This window comes from Haemorhous mexicanus, chromosome 2 (assembly GCF_027477595.1).
Source record: "Haemorhous mexicanus isolate bHaeMex1 chromosome 2, bHaeMex1.pri, whole genome shotgun sequence".
Lineage (NCBI taxonomy): Eukaryota > Metazoa > Chordata > Aves > Passeriformes > Fringillidae > Haemorhous > Haemorhous mexicanus.
The window spans coordinates 99572783-99587362 of record NC_082342.1 but is presented as its reverse complement, the minus strand read 5'-3'; positions in this window follow the sequence as shown (position 1 = coordinate 99587362).

Here is a 14580-nt window from a genome sequence, read left to right as displayed (position 1 = left end):
GCCATAATACTGCTATAAGCCAATAGAAGTCTTTGCTCTGTTAAACCTGTCACTCCTGGCAGCTGTACTCTTTCTTCTGTCATTTTTCTCTTTCTCAACTATCTGCTTGATGCAAAAGGAAAAAATGCTCCATCATTCAGTATGAGAAAGACAAGGACATAATGAAGTGAATACAATGAAGAGACACAGAGTAAAGGACTGGACTATCTGATATATGAGGAGAGGCTGAGAGAGCAGGGAGATTTCAACTCAGAGAAGTGAAAGCTCAGGGGGGTAATATTCATGTGCATAAACCTTGATGGGGAAAGTAAAGATTTCACCTACCTGCTAGAAGAGCAACCTGCCCTAGCTGCCCCTGCTCTGAGCAGGAGGCTGGACAAAGCATTCTCCAGATGGGCCTTCCAGCCTCAAACATTTTGGTGATTGTTTACATAAATTAATAACAAAAGGTTTATTGACATTACATATGATCACAAGAAAAGACCTACCAGTTTTGAAACTAGTACAGAGGAAAATTTATGCTAATATTGGCAAAAAAGGCATTTTTTTTCTGAAGTGCTAAAGTGCTTATGTTAAAATTTTATAGATGTAGGGGATTTTCTTAGAGAACATAAATTGACCTTAATTTGGAAATACATCTCTTCAGGATTGGACCACCTAACTGCATAGTCCCAAACTGTAGGAAATTTAGGTATTTATTATAAGAAAATGGAGGCTGAGTATTTCTCCCTCTTTGGAAAAATACCAATAAGGATTCTGAAAAACAGAAAGAGTATAATCTCTGCTCTTATATTGGTTCTTTCAACATGTACCTTTTTCACAAACATGGAGTAGACATTTTCCCTTGTCTTTTTCTAGGACACTTCCCCATACATCTACTCTTAATAAAATTAACTTATTTTTCCATGTGAAATTGCTATCTTGTAGTTTTCAAACAAACAGACAAAATCTGTCCTTGTTTCTCTTAAACCCTTTGCTTCTACCCTTTCAAATACTTTCCTTCAAGGATTATTGTCTTAATTCAGTGAAAATACCTCTCCTCCATGAACAATGATTCCTTCTTTTCCAGCTTCTATTTATCTGTGAACAATACCTGCTTCTCAAACTTTTCAATGTGTCAAACGACTGTGCAAGCCCAGCCACCACCCTCAGCCAAGATCTCTAGAGAGTCTGAAATGGCATGACACCAAGTAGCTAAGAAGCAGAGGTAATGTGCTTTTTCATGTTTGTGTATAAATCAGCAAGGCTAAATAGCTGATAGTTGCCTCACAGAGCAATAGGCAATAAGGTAGCTGTTAATCTTAGTAATGACTGAATCCTTGCATCCAGCTAGAAAAACCCATCAACACAGGAATGTCTTGCACAGAATAATTGCCAAAAGTGGTTTCTTCCTGACATGAGGTTTTATTAGCATTTTGTAAGTGATTAATGATATCTAAAATTTTGTCACTTTGAACAACAAATGGAATTTCTAATGCAGCATGTCTGTGGCCCTAATTTGATGGATCAATGTGGAACATTTCTGCTCCTCTTCCAGAACTGTTTTTTCTTTGCCTTTCAATCTGAAATTACATTGTGAAAAAGTTCTTCTACTATGAAGAGAGGAGACCAATTTTAGTCTAAAATCACCTTGATGAGGCATCTATGTTGCCATCAGTTTTGATTTAATCTCTAAAATAAATGTCTTTAGAAAATTTTTTACAAAGAAAAGTATTTAAAATCTATCTCACCCAGGCTAATATCATGCTGAGTAATTCAATTACATTTCTATGCAATTATACCAGTGCTCTCTTTTAGAAACCTTTTCCTAGGTCCACAAAAATATTCACATTTCAAAAAATTACTTGACTTTCTGAAGTTCTCCAGAAAAGTTATGTAGTTACTATCTTTGTCTTGGAACTTATGTTCATCTTTGTCCACACTTACAATTTAGCATTTATTAAAGAGAAGAAAATCACCTTTTAACATTTGTAATGATTGATGATGTTAATACATGAGAAAAGCCAAGCACAATAAAAGCTGAGGTAATTGCTTTAAAAGAAAAAAACACTTAAAATAAGGTAATAAATGGGATATGTTTTTATTAATACAGTGGTTCACATACAACATGCAATTAACAGATTAAGAGTCATAAAAGTCAGAGCCAAGACAAGTGAGAACCACAGTTACTGAGTGAAATTAAGATAGAGGTCCCATATTGTGACCCACAGAATATGCAAACTTTACTAAAAACAGTAGAAACAACAACAAAAAAAACAAAAACCAAAAGAAAAAATATATTTTCAGTAAGGATGAGAAAATATGGTCTTGCTCATAATACATTACCTATTGGTATTTGCTTCTTTTGACTTGTGACAATAAGTAAACCATTGACACACCATGGTGTTTAATAAAATTTGCTCACAGGAAATAAAATTTTGTTGTGCAGCCAAGCAAACATGCCCTAGCAAATCTTACTAACAACCAAAATGATTCTCAATTATGTTTAAGTAGAGCAGGTCTGAGGAGAAACAAAACAATTGCTTAAATAAGCAGGGGATGCTGCTTACAGGGAAAGAACACCGACATATTTCATGACTTACTGAAAGCCAAGTGTTTTTCAGGAAAGGGTTGTGTCTTACTCTTACTAATACCTTTTCTGTATGAAAAGTAGGTTAATTTATCTTCTGTATTGTAGTCTTCTATAAATTTTAAAGGTCATAAAATGATAGCTTTAATCTGGATTTTGTGTGATAAATGTAGCATTACTATCTGAGAAGTAGTATGAGCTCAAAAAGTTGTATAATTTTTGAGGGTTTTTTTTCACATTCCAGTCATGGTTCCCCAAATTTCAACATAATAGGACAATTATAATTCCTAGAGAATAAATATAAGTCCTAATGAGATATTTTATTTTAAGGAGTTATTATGTGCATACTTTTAATAATAATTTAATGTTCAACATAAGCATCAAAGCCCTTTGAAATCACATTTAATGTTCCAATACATGTAATTTATCTTCATCATACATTATATATGTAGGTATTAATTTTTCTTCACATTAATTTTCATATTTATATCCTTGCAATAAAAGATTATTTATATTGTTTGAAGCATTTTAAATACATCTAAGACTTATTTCCCCTTTCCTGTTTTCTTATACTTTTTGCTTGCATTGTATATTGTGCTCTTGAAGAGGGTTTGCAGTGTGTTAAGTGAAAGGGTAAGCTCTATAACAGCTTAAGCAGCTTAAGTTAAATGTGATTTTTCTGTGGGAAATATCTGTGAGATACGAATATCCAAGCTTTCCAGATGAAAATGCTCTTGCAAAGAATACTCTGAATCACATCTCTGCACAGCATTCTGCACACAATTCAGCAAACCCACCAAAATCTGAAGTTTCATTTTCCATGGTAGTGGAATCTCTTCCCTACAGTGTCAATTTTCCAGTTATTTAAGCACTGGTCTCTCTGTGGCATCAGATGCAACTGACCAATGAGAAAGAGTTGATGTTCATTTTAAGGGTATATATTTCCATTTTTCCTGCAATCGAGATGTGATTCTGACTGTTTTTAAACTGGAAATCTGTATGCCAAATAGGCAAAGAAAATCACAGGTTTCAGAGAGACTAAAAAGGTTGAAAATCAACATACCTCCTAAATTTGGAAGAAGAAAATAAATATCCCCCACATAACTCAGATACCATTTTTTTCCCTTTGTGTTCACTATTTCTTCTTATTTTATGGCAGTGCCCTACACAAGGGTATATAACACCTCCAGCCATCATGAAATTGTCAACAACAAACTGTGTCAAACCAATCTAATATCCTCCCATGACACAGGAACAGCCTTGTGGCAAGAGACAAAAAAGATGTCATGTCTGGACTCCGGTGCATTTTTTGATGCTGTCTCATATGACATTTTCTTAATGAAGTTCAGAAAACATCATCTGGTGGAAAGCAGTTGTAACATGCAAAAATGTTTCCAAAAAGATAATAGCACCACTGTTTCACTGGCACGAAGAATCGATGACTAAACTGAGAACCTGTATCAGCAGCCAGAAAGTATCATCAGGGTTGACCTGATAACGCAGGTTACAGCTTATTTATTAAATTTTCAGGTGTACAAAACTGGAGAAAATTGCCAGGGTTTTGGAGGAATATGAATTTAGAAGACTCCTAATGAACTGGGAAAACGGTTGGAAAAACAAGGTGCTGTTTATAAGTATAGGAAAGAATTGTACCTCAATTAAAAAAAATATATGTTAAGTGAGTAATATAAGTGTATATTAGACCTACAAATAAAAATTTGAAGAATATATGCAAAGTATCTGATTTTTTTTTTTTTAATTGGGAAAAAGAAGAAGAGAGAAAGATAAATATCCTACTTATCTTATCCATTCCAGCTGAGTAAAGTGATCACCTCTTTAGGCTAGTGATTAGATGAGATTCCATAAGGATAACCTAAAAGCCCATTAAAAATGACACTGATATTCTGTCCATGCACCTCTACATGCTGTACAATGTAATATTGATAGGACCATAAATAAGTGTTATGGTTATATATTACTATAAAATAATAGAGAAAGCCTATTTTGAAATTATCTAATATCTATTTTTAAAAGATTATGGCTTGCAAAATAGAAAATATCAATTGTGTTAGTTATATTTCTTTCACCAGGCTTCAATTTAAATCCATACATTGGGACAAAACCAGGTCTAATAAGCAAGTTGAGTCACTAGACCAGTCACCAAATCTATGGTTCTAAGTCAATCATGGCTACTGACCTTTTGTAATTTTTTTTTTTTTCATTTCAGGCTATCTTAATTCATCATGGATAAGCCTTCAAAGTCTTTAGTACCATTTTCTGGACAGTGCTGTGTTCTCCTGCTCCCACAGTCCATTCACCTTCTGCCTGTGCACATGCAGTAGCTGCAACCACTATGATGAGATACAACCACAGGTTATCACAAGGACCATAGGTATGATATAACAGCAATTACTTCATAAAATGCATATAAACAGTCTTTGACATCTGACCTTGTGAAAAGAAAATGGTCTTTGCCCCCACTCATAAAAATAGATTCAACCTGCTTAAAGAAAGGCTTCAGGGACCTTTGGAAGGATATATACGAACACAGAGCACAGTGCTGTTAAACAAAATATGATAAAACAAATTTGATTTCAGCCAAATATGGACAAAGTTCTAGGCAGCATTAATTCCTCAGGCCGTAGGTTTTCCACGTACAGGTTAAGAGGAAAGGTGATTGAACAAAGAAACTAAGGAAAAGTGAAATTTCATGCAGGGAAAAAGAAGTTGTCTTTTTCTGGTTTTACTCTGTCTATGAAAATACATTCTGGGAAAAGGACTATATTGTAATATTTCAAGCTCTTTAGGCATCACTGTCAAAAGTCAGGTAAATTAAACAATATGAAAGAAAAACTCCTCATAAGAATGGCTAGAGACCTAGCTTAAAAACTTGATTTATATGCATGTAAATAAATAATTATTTAATCTATGGAAAATTCAAAATAAAAATAGCTTCTTTCTCTGGTAGATAATATAATTTAAGTAATTGACTCCCTCTGCATGCATAATAGCAGACGAGTTTTGGAACATCAATTAAATGGATTTATGAATAGAAAAAAGGATGGTGTTATGCTTCTTTCTTCATCTTAAAAAAAAAAAAAAACAAAAAAACAATATTTCTCAGAAGTAGAAGAAAGACAAAAATAAAACATTAGGAAATTAAAACCTTAATGGGCTTGTCATAGCTAACATCCAGTGTCAGCCTTGCTAAATCTGCAAACAGTAGACCTGAGACATAAATATTCTAGTTCTTGGTAAAGCAAAACACAAAATACCATTATCAATAGATGTACCTGTGCATTTTTTTTAACATGCTATGATTTATATGTTTTTTAGAGTCCTCACCCAAGACAGCATTTCTTCAATGAGATGCAAAATTACTGAGGTATAAGCTCAAAAAAATTAAACCCTTTTCATTACTCAAAAAGTTCAGAAATGAGACTAATGTGTCAAAATGCTTCAAGAAAACTTTGCCAAAACTAATATAGTCTTTTAAATACTCTGTTAATGCACTCATGGACTTGTGCATGAAATATCAATCCTCTGATTAAAAATCCACACACTATGATTTAGCATAGTCAACTTGGTATAGACACTTGCTATCACAGAAAAAAATTATTCAAGAAAGACAAAACACCTAGGTGAAATAGGGTCAAATAAACTAAAACTGGTTAAATAAAAGTTTTCTGGCTTGTTTACAGTCTTCTAAGGAAACATTTCCCTCTTATTCTACTAAAGCTTTATGTGAGCTGAAACATAAAGAGATATAATCGGGAGTATTGCAAATTCTGGGGTTGTGTGTTTTATTTATGTATTTATTTGACTTTCTAAAAGAGAAAGACCAAACATTTGGTCCTGCCTTGTACTATGGGCTTGCAGCTCAGAAAGCTGACTTTATCCTGCATAAAAAGAGGCATAGGCAGCAAGCCAAGGAGGTTACCTCTCTCCACTCCTGAGAGACCCCAGCAGGAGTCCTGTGTTCACCTCTGGGGCCCCCAAAGTGGGAAGGACAGGGACCTGCTGGAGTGAGTGCAGAGGAGGGCCATGAAGAAGATCAGAGGGCTGGAACACCTGCTGTGTGAAGTCAGGCTGAGAGAGTCAGGGTTATTCAGACAGGAGAAGAAAGGCTAGGAAGAATTTACAGGACCTTCCAGTACCTGAAGGGGCCTACAAGAAAGCTGGAGATGGACTTTTTACAAGGACTTTTCTCTAACATTTGATCTCTCTAGGAATTGGATGATTGCTTATTTGTTCTGTTTGCTCTGAAATTACTGCAGTGCTGCAACACTTGGCATTGGTTCCCACCTTCATGTTAGGAAATCACAAGGATCTCTTAATCCTTGAGTTTAGGAAACAGTAATCTACTGCTTTCAGGAACTCAAACGCATAATTTCTTTTGTTTTATTGTCTTCACTATAGCGGAATAGATACATTCAGTAGTAACATATGTATGTTAGCTGATGATTAAAACCTGTCTTGTTGACTAGTTAGATTAATGAAAAATTTTGGAAAAGTGTCACTTGCTACTTCTTCCACAGCTGGGACCAGCCTTCATTTGAATAATTTAATAATTTATCTAAAAGTGTTAATTAATCTAATAAAACTGAAGTTGGGAGAAATTCGACAGAAAAATGAGAAAAACAGAAAAAAAAATTTACACAGGAATCATTCACCACTTTTGAATTTATTTTGTGTCAGCAGGATTGAAGTATTTTATATTTTGTAAACAGGGTCTTCACACATATTGAAGTGGGAAGAAGGGAAGTATCAGCTTTTCTAATTTCTCTTTGATTCACCTTAGATACCAGCTGCAATTGAAAATATGATTATGTGAAACAGTTATTTGTCTCTCTGGGCTCAAAAATCCTTTCCTGTAACCAGCACATACCATGAATTGCCTGAATTTAAATAAAACATTAGAAGAATGAGCCATCACAGCAGTCACTTCTGAACCTTAAGTGCTCTAGATTTGAATCATTCTTTCATGAAAGCTTATTTCCCCTCTCTGTTTCTTGGGGTATGACATCACTAATTTGCATATCTTTGCTTGTCCTCACTGTTCTCATATCTCCATGTAGCCCATCAGTTCTTGGCAGCTACATTATGATGTTCATGATCCCAGAGTATCATCAGCACTAAACCCAGAATTCAATCAAGAAACAAATTTACAGTCTGGATCAGGCTAAGCAGATTAGGTGCCTGCTCCATAAAAACAATGTGAAGGGTTGCCACAGACAAACACCAAATGCAGTTCCTGCCAGTGAATGTTCATTCAAATTCTGTGATTCTCAAACAGTAAAAGCTGACTAAACAGCATGTCTCTATTTAAATTTTGTAATGGGAATTTCAGGAATGCTTCCAATGTGTATTATATGGGCTAAAGTACATTTTGGCTTTGTCTTCATAATTGAGGGTCAAACTGCAATGTAATTAGGATGCAGTATTAGTCTGAAAATGAATTCAGAGGAGACAACTGAAGAATGTAAAATCTTTTATGAGAAGATTTGATACATGAATTTGGCATAATTTCAACCAAAGTATGCAGTACGTGCTGTTTTTGTGGTAAAGGCATGATAGTGTGATGGGGACAAAGACTGGAAGTTGTTGATATCAGTAAAGGTTACAGGGCTGTAAGCAAAATTAGGGGTGGGGGTTGCATGCCAGGAAAAAAACAGTTTTTTGAGGCAAATTCTGGCATGGACATCCTAGAATCATTTACCATCTGTGAAGCTATGGCAGCTCCTCACTCACTGCAGGGTGGGGCCAAAGCTTTTGAATCCATGTACAAGAATGAGGTGGTGTTACACAGCAAGACATGGATTGAGTGTTTGCTATAACACTGATTTATTGTGTGTTTTACAAAAGGTAGCATTTGTGGTGATTGAAATCTCTGAAACAGGGTTGTCATTCACCGTCTGGCTGGTGATGGCAGCAGTCTCCATTACCCGTTGACACGAAAGAATATTGACTAGTGATGAGACTTGCTGAACTGCTGCTCTGGTGAGTTCTTTTAACTGGCTGGGCCATTTCAACTTCACTGCTGCAACTTATGCATGATCTGTTTATGCTGACTTCCCTTAACTACTTGCAACCACATCCAAAATACTTCATATCCTAATTAATATATCTTAAATACTGCCACAGACTGTCCTGTGTGTCCATTCCTGACTATTTACATTTATTTAATCTGCGCTCAGTTAATTCAGTTTGCAGTAGTAACAACTTTCAGAAGTCCCTGGGACAGACAGATTGTTTTCCCCCAGCATTTAAAGGACATCTATTTATGAGTCTATTCAGAGCAGGGACTGTCTGGAGTGAATCTTCAAGACTGACTGAAAGTCCCACCTTGAAGACTCTTATAACAGTCAAACACTTTTCTCTAGTGGTTAGTACTTCAGTAAAGCACATATTTCAAGTCACTTTATTGTCTCAAAGTTGTTTTTAGACTACCTAAGGAAATGATGACTAAATGTATTAGATATGCAAGCAAGGACACCCCTTATCCCTTGCTACACTATGATTGCAATCATGTAGAACACTTGAATTCTGTGCTGGTATTACAAATATGACTTAAAATGTGTAGACACTTTGTTAAAAAGGGCATGAGAAATAAGAGATCAGCTTTCAGGGAAGTCTCTCTTGCCTTTGCCCATAGCCTGCTCCATGCAACATTTCCCTTGCGTATTGCCCCCTACTACTTCCTGCTCCACCAGCCAGTCATTGCCTTCCATGTTATCTCACTTTAGCTGACCAGTGCTCTAACTCAGCTGAGCTCTCATGGCTGTCTCATCTAAAACCCCTTGTCATTTACACATCATGAAATATTGCCTAAAAGACTAGGAGAACATGACTAAGAATAATCTGGTATTGCTCTGCTGTGAACCACACTGGCACTGTTTGCAAATTCACCAGAATATAAAATCTATTATGTGACCTGTGCAAACATTTCTTCAGCTGCCTACCAAGATTTTAAGTAGATTATTGCAGAGTCATAGTTTTCTATAACCTATGGGAGAGCTAGTCAAGACTCGTCTAAAAATATGATCATTTTCCTAAAGATAACTTAATGTCAAATTAAATGTCAATTAAATAAATCAATAGACTTACTACAGCTAGTCTGAGCAATCTCCAAATTTTGGTCCCATTTCTTGTGTGTGTAGTTTACCCTAGAATACCTTTAATAGTACAGCTTGAATTTATGCCAATCTCTGAAGCTGGCTTTTAAGCTGCTTCAACTTCAAGTTATCTGATTTTAAACCATCTGATCTTTGGGAATAGAATGCAGTTCCTTGTTCAATACAAATGTTATAGATATTTGTAGATATAATTTGACTTAAGCCATCCTGTGTCTCATGAACATCTACTTTTGATCTTCATTAGACTCCTTTTTAACTTACTAGAGAGAAATGTTTCCCTAAAGAATTCAGACTTAGGCATCTCCCAAGAGATAAAATGAACTAATTTTAAGGTGTCATTTCAGTTCCTTGGCCAAAAAATGAAGTTACTAATTAGCTCTGAGGTAAACACATACAATACAGATATGTAACGGTGACTCAAATGTTCCACCTTTGCTGATGAGAATATATGTAGACTGAAAACGTCTTCCCTTTGAACCCCAATTAATGCAGATTAAGGTGGGTATTCCTGTACTGTCTGAAAAGCTGCAAACACTTGAAAGTTGCTATTCATCATCTTTTAGAAGAAAAAAAAAAACAAAATAAGCCTTAGAAAAACAAATTTTTCAAACTGAAATTACTTTTTAAGTAATTTTCATACCTAAAGGGCCTACTTTTATTAACTTATGATATAATATGCTCACAGAAACATTATTTTCTGTAAAAAATTTCTGTAATGAAGAAGACATTTCATTCTGTGATGTTTACAGTAAAAATAATAATAAAAAGGAAACCACAAAACCCAACAGATATTGTGAGGATATATGAATCATTCTGTTTTAAGTAATCAGGATACTATTTCCTAAATGTGATAAACTTATTTTGTAGGCAACAAATAAAAGGTTACATATTATGAGAATTATTCTTAGACCAAAATTCATTTTGCAGACCTGGACCATTTTACCCAGAGGGTTATTCAAAGGAAAAAGAAGGGAAAGAATTGCATAATGTAAAAAGAATATTATTTTCTTTCCCCTCACCCTACTGAATAAATCAGGTTAATATAAAAATCTGTCATCTACTCTTCTGACAAAAAAGAAAAAAAAAGGTGTTTGAAAAGATTTTATCCTTCAAGGTGAAAGTTAGGAAAAGCAGATTTAGAAAGGTGGAAAATAGAACCAATTCATCATGAAACTTGGTATTTAATTCATAAGAAATGGGAAAAACTATTATATGTAAAAGTCTTGTGGACAACCTTTGGCACTGTACTCAAAAACTGTTTAGATTTTAGGTTCTTGAAAGGCTTTTTTACTAGTGTTATGAGACTAAATATAATCAAATAGTTCAGATTTTTATGTTTATCCTTATGCCTGCTTAATTGCAGTTTCAGAGAGAATTATCTGGAAACTGATGTGCTAATAAGAACAGTAATTTCTTCATTTTCCCATCTGACCACTTTCTAATAGTCTGGTTAGGAATGGATAAAATACTTGAAAGGAACACCATAGCCAGAAGAGCAGAGCTGAGTGCAAGAAGCCAGAAGGTTGGAGAGGGACGTGATAAAAAATATGTGGGTGTGTGGGAGACTCTACTGTTCTCTAGTGTCCATCTGGGGCCTTGGATGCTTCAGTCTCCTACTTGGAATTATTTCGTCACCAACACAAACACTCTCAACAGCTGCAATGTTGAGCGCTAGGTCAGAAAAACAGCCAAGAGAAAATTCCAAAGAGGATTGTGCCTGAGAATCTTTCTATTCCGTATATTCACTCTCTGCACTTACTTCTCCAGAGGCAGCACAAGGTACCTCTTTGTTAAAGCAGAAAGAGACCTGGAATGACTTTATCCAGATCTTTTGTGTTGTTGTATTTGTTTTTTCTTTCCTTGAAAGCTAAGCCAACTGAAGCTGGAGATGCTGGAACCGCCATTTGAATGGCAGTTTGCTGGCAGAAAACTTTTGGAGAAGGGGGAAGGCAAAGTTCATTCTTCTCCTGTATTGAGGAATGATAAGGCATTTCTGCTACCTGCTGGAGGAGTACTCTTGTGACCAGATTTCAAACTATAAAAAGAAGATTTATCCCTGGACAATATAGGGAAAAAAAAAAAAAGAAAATAAAAAGAAAATGTAGAGAAAAAAACCAACCAAACAAAAAATCCTACAAACAAACAAACAAACAAACAAAGAAAAAACCCAACAAACTAAAAATTAAAAGCTACAAAAGCCCTATAATCCTTCCAGGCAGAAACTCCTGGAGATATTTTATTCTCCGGGTTTCTGCCGGATGGAACATCCAGACCTGGTAAGAACAAGTTATAAAAGGAAATGGAGATTGAAATTTTGTGGCTAAATAACTGGAAGTACTGCTGTTGCACCATTTGAATGGTTTTGATTTATTACTCCAAAGGTTCTAACTCACCCTCTGGCTTACAACTTCAGCTTGTGAATCTTGATTCCATTTCAGAAAACACCACTCTTTACTGCATCTGGATCAAAGGCCAGGAAACTTTACTACACTAATTTCTTTCGCTCTTTCTTCTCCTTTTTTTCAAATGAGAACATTCGGTAAAAGAATAGAAGGATAAAAGGCTTGGCACTTGGCAACACCAAACAAAGTAGAGAAAGAAACAACAGTAGCTTAAAATATATGAGATCAAGGATAATAATTAAACTTCTGTTTTTATTATGGATGTTTACTTTGTGGTAACCTGCATGGAAATAATGCCCTAACTCACTGAAATCTTTATGAAATTAAGTGCTGTCATGACTCATTCATACTTAAAGGATAATTCTTCAGCAATTATTTATACTCACTACACAATATGTACAGTAATAATATAACAATAAAGTTTAACATTTTTCTCTTCTCACAATTCCAACAAAACCATGTAAATAGAAAAAAAAAGAAAATCAAGATATTACACATAATTTTGGCCTCTCTGTCAGGTGTAGTAGTAGAATACAGCTAACATTACTATGTCCACAGATTACAGCCATTAGGAAAATGGTTTGTTCAATACTTCTAGACAGTATTTTTTTTTTTACAAAGGCCATGTTTTAACTACAGATTCAGAAATGTGTAATTATCTGTGTTACTTTAAATTATGCTAAAGGGTATTTCAAAACAGTAGGAAAGAATAAAAGAAGTCCCAGATCTGTGCTTGATAAGAGGACATTGGTTCATTTTTCTTCCAAAATGTAAAATGATAAACTGCAGCTCCTTTGTAGTATTGCCTTGTGTATTTCAATATTTTTTTGCCATTGTAGGAATAAACCAAGAAATACTTAGCAAAGAAATAAAACCAAGATCAGAGATGATAGTTTTAACTTAATAGTAGTGAATTTGAATAAATTTCTGTCAATATTCTGAATCTCAGTTTTGCATTTTTAAAAAAAGGCATGTAAAATTTTGTTCAAAGACTGTTTTCAGGATTTAATCAGATTTCTGCTCCATTGCCATATAGAAATACTTCATTAAAGTTTACTGGGCTGGACTATTAAGTGACATATTTACTATTTAATTTTATTGGAGGATGAAGAAAATAATTTTCTCCTCACAGAATAAAAGGTCATATCTACTGAGACTGTAGTGCAAAATAAGGAGAACTGAAGATTACTGTGAATAACTTCTTTTTTCAAAATCAGTGGTAAGACTAAATTAGGAGAAAGAGGAAATTTGGCTGACCACCTTCCAAAAACAAAATTCTTCTGAGCAGTTTTTAAAAATTTAACCCAAATTTAACGACACAATAGTGTCTTTTGTTTTTGCCTCCTCAGCCTATCTTTCTGTCCTGTTTTGATAAGGAAGTCAGTTTTTTGGGAGTTTGGTGATCAAACCAATAGGTGCTCAGATTTGAATATTGGCACCTGGTGTGGCCACTGAGGATTTGGATACGCCTCTGAGAGCACAGGGGGTCAAAAGCAGAGAACTCCCAGGGGGAAGATCTCTTGGGTTCCATCCATGAAAAAGGTCAGAGCTCCCTGCCCAGCTCGGAGGTGGGCGCGGGAGGGGAAGCCATGCGGCCTGCAGAGGTAGGCTGGGCTTGGGACAGGGAAGGGAGGTGAAGGCCCCTGCAAGATGGAAGGGTGGAGGAACCCTGAGAGACATTGGGCAGCCCCCCCATCCAAGAGAGAGAGAGAGAGAGAGCCTGTGCCTGCCTTGTGCCACCTTGAAATTTGATATCGTGCGCAGGCAGCACAGCTGGGCTGAGAAGGAGAAGGAGGGGGTGCAGTGAAAAGGTGCCCAGCAGCCTTGGAGAGTTCTGGGCAGGCAGAGCCTGATAATTTAACCCTTTTCTTGGATGAAAAATACTGATCCTTCTGGATCTGAATGAGAAGAAAGATAGAGATGAAATAGGAGGAACTCGGCAAGTGTGATGAAAGTTTGTGCAAGTGAAAGATGGCAGAAGTTGAGAAGAATATTAGGTGGGAGGAGATGATGGAGTTCCTTTGGCTGGACTTTTCTTGTATAGCCATGGACAGAACCTTTTTTTTCCTGTAACACAGAGACTACATCTGGGGGGAAGCAATGGCTTGAAGCCAAGAAAGTGCAGTGGTGTTATGTGAAGAGATGACAGAGATGATGGGTGAGGAGGGTGGTGGTGCCCTCAATCTTCAGTGAAGAAGATCTCTGCTCTCGAGACCCCTCGGCCCCAGGGGGTGAATCTGGGGGGGACTGGTGTCCCAAAAGTGAGAGACTGTTGCTTTTTTGGAACTGGGCAAAACATCCTTGAAAGGGTAACCCTAGAAGCAGCTCTGGTCCACACGCAGTGATGAGAGCACTGGGCATGGAAGATGTCACGATCGCAAAATGATCTCCGGGCGGTGCCACGTGTGACATGGAAACATAAGAGGTTTCAACTGTGTTTCCATGGGGAAGCCTATGGCACAAGAGGGACTCC